The following is a 2,948-nucleotide window of genomic DNA, read 5'->3' on the forward strand; positions in this document are numbered from 1 at the left end:
GAAACGGTACGTGAGTCCTTTGAAATTTCTGACTGTTAAGCGTTCAGCCCCCCGGACCAAACCAAACCAGGACAACACAAAAAATTATGTTCGCGAGAACGAAACTCGTGACACTGCTCCGTTTGTGTAAATTCGCTTTATTTGTGCGCGCATTTAATGTCGCAGCATACTTTGACTTAGCCATTATATGATGTAAGTTTCATACGATTTCAAACCTATCGACGGAAATCACGTAGCGAAAGTAACTCGGCGAATATCGCTGTGGGTTCGCTGTACGCAAAATGGCCTCAATCTTCGTCATACTGACATGTCTTTTTTCGTTAAACGTTCTGTTATCGAGTCGCTACACTTAACTTCGAGTCCTTTTCGCTTTTCGCAATGTACTACTTTCATTTGACGTAAGTTTCACATTACACTACTTCACCCTGCTATCGTCTGTTGTCGAGTATGGCGTGCGGTCGTTCAGTAGCGCCGCTGTTCTAATCTGTTTTTTCGCCTTGTACTATACATGAGATCCATAATAAGCTTCAACATAACCGGAAGACCAGCCTAAAGCAAGAGGACAGTCATTCTTGCTTGCCTCCTAGGTGGAAACTACGATTTCGTATGTGGCTTAAAGCCGACCAGCGCAACGAGGTTTAGACTTTAAAGCAAATTCTTCAAGAGGAAAGTGTTATTGTTCCCTCAACGGAATTAATTATTAATGGACAATAGGCAAACTTTGATTGACACTTAGGAACGATTTACACTTTGATTGGTTTTAGTTTCCTGTCTAGTTATAGCACGTTTAGAAAAAATGTGAATCAGCCGCTTACCAGATACAGGAGTTTAAGTTCACCGAGTTCGGTAATTCAAGCCGCAGTTTCAGTTCAGTAGTTCATAGTTTATGGAAATCCGCCACAGAAGTAGGTTCGGTTTGAGTTTTCTACGGTAACTCTTTATTTATTTGTTACGGATCTCAACGTAGGTGAATACCACAAATAACTGTTGTGAAATTTGTTGATTTCAGATCGAATAGTTATATCAATAAACCGTTGATTATCCGATATACGGTCGTTTCCGTAAACTTCAAAAGTTGTCGACTCGTCAGTGGTCCAGTTATATACTACGCCAACTCATCCTCCTTTACTGATCTGGATTGCTGCTCACTACTCTCTGCTCGCTACCCAGACCCTAGGGCGGAGGAAGAAAAAAATTCCACCAGAAAAGCTTCCGTTAATCTGACAAAGAACGATTGGTAAAAACATAAAGCATCCTTTGATCTGTTGCTGAAGAGCTGCTGTCATTTACATGGCCAGAAAATCGCATAGTGTTAAGTTAAATTCTAAAAGTTGTACGTTTTGACATAAAATCGTCGATCAAACAACACTCCCGGACATATCATAGTTTAACCACAATATTTACTGGGCCATTGTCGCTAGGGCTCACTTGAAGTATTAATAAAGTTTTATTTCACTTTGTAGACGTAATTCGCATTGCTTCAGAGAATCAGGATGTTGTCGACAGAAACCTTATTCCGTCACTCTCAAGACTTTGATATCCATTATTTTACAAACAGAGTATTCAATAGCATATTCAGCTCTCATTTTGAGCTCCAAATGTCTAACACGTTGGGAAAGGAACAGAAAATCTGACTTGAAAATTTTGAAAGTGGGTCACTTGGACTTGAGTTTGTTCATTTGTTGAAAATCGCTTTGATATTACTATGATGTTATTATGATGGGGAGGTAGGGGAAAAGCAACTCACAGGCAAGATAATTGTGTTGCACTGGTGTCGATGTGTTTACTTACAGAGGAGGTGTTAGGAAAGCTTGATCAAAATGTGATGACAATTTTAAAAATAAGGAAATAACTTATCAACTATTACTAATAACTATTATAAATGAAACCCAACAAATGGAAAAAAATATATAAAACACATAATTTGTCATCTAGTGCAAAAACTGTTTTTGCAGTATTTTTGGCTGTACAAGTGAGAGTGGTTGGTTAAATATAGCCTCAATGCTGTCATATTGATAATAACTTACATAACCTTGTTCTGAGGATCAGTTTTGCTTGTTGTTTTAAGATTTTAACATGCACCATTGATTTTGTTTAAAACTTATCAAATTCAAATGGAATTGATATGGAAAAATTATTTTCCTTCAAGTTTTTAAAAGATCTTATGTCAGCACTTTTTGCAGATTTCAAACCCAATTATCTCAGAATTTTGTGTGGCTGCACCAGTTTTTTTTTTTTATTGAATTTTGATAGTCCCCAGTAAGATCTATTTTGCCTGCATAGCCATTTGCTGAGCCTAGATTCTATCAGCAGGCACCATCCTTCAATTGGCCTTCACTTGGCATTGTCGTCTGGACTGCCCAAGGTCCCTCTTGTTAGACTGTGCCTTGCTAACCAGCATTTAGAGGAAGAAACAAATTGATCGAAAAGTACTTGATCAGTTAATTGTACTCCCTTGTTTACAGAAAGTCTATCAAATGTGCTCGGTTTTGGAACATTTCATTGGAAACATGAATTTCTCAAAAGCATAGTACTGCTGGCTATTTGATGATGATGTTCATCCTTCACTGTAAGACAACCTCAAAAAACACAAATAATGATAATAATAGTGTCTATTGTTCAAAAGATAAAATTACATATCTTATGTTACATTAAAAAAGGATGTAAATAAGCTTAGGTGTATCTCTAAATAAGATAAGTATATACGTAGAAACATACGAAAATCGAAAACTAGAAGTACACTTTTACAAAGTTACATTGTACTTAAAAACAATTCTATTAAAAAAGGTATTCTTAAAACGGTTTGTGCAAATGTCGGGCATTATAGGGGATTTATTTCTTAGATTATATCTCATAATCTTGGTTTCAGGGAAGTACCCTTACCAAAGAAAAAGTATGGGAGTGATATGGCAAAACATGGGCCATATATGACCCATATCTGGGAATGG

The 2,948-nt window shown here is 36.9% G+C and overlaps 1 long non-coding RNA gene across 1 annotated transcript in view; it reads left to right on the plus strand.

The window, feature by feature from the left end:
* Positions 1-697: 697 nt before the first annotated feature.
* Positions 698-2,948, plus strand: part of LOC148729306 (uncharacterized) — a 6,270-nt gene continuing 4,019 nt past the window's right edge. The window contains exons 1-2 of the long non-coding RNA XR_016002470.1: positions 698-905; positions 1,010-2,948. The exon at positions 1,010-2,948 is cut by the window's right edge and continues 2,514 nt beyond it. This is a non-coding gene — a long non-coding RNA (uncharacterized LOC148729306). The remainder of the gene's footprint in view (positions 906-1,009) is intronic.

The sequence above is a fragment of the Stylophora pistillata genome, chromosome 6 (assembly GCF_964205215.1).
Source record: "Stylophora pistillata chromosome 6, jaStyPist1.2, whole genome shotgun sequence".
Lineage (NCBI taxonomy): Eukaryota > Metazoa > Cnidaria > Anthozoa > Scleractinia > Pocilloporidae > Stylophora > Stylophora pistillata.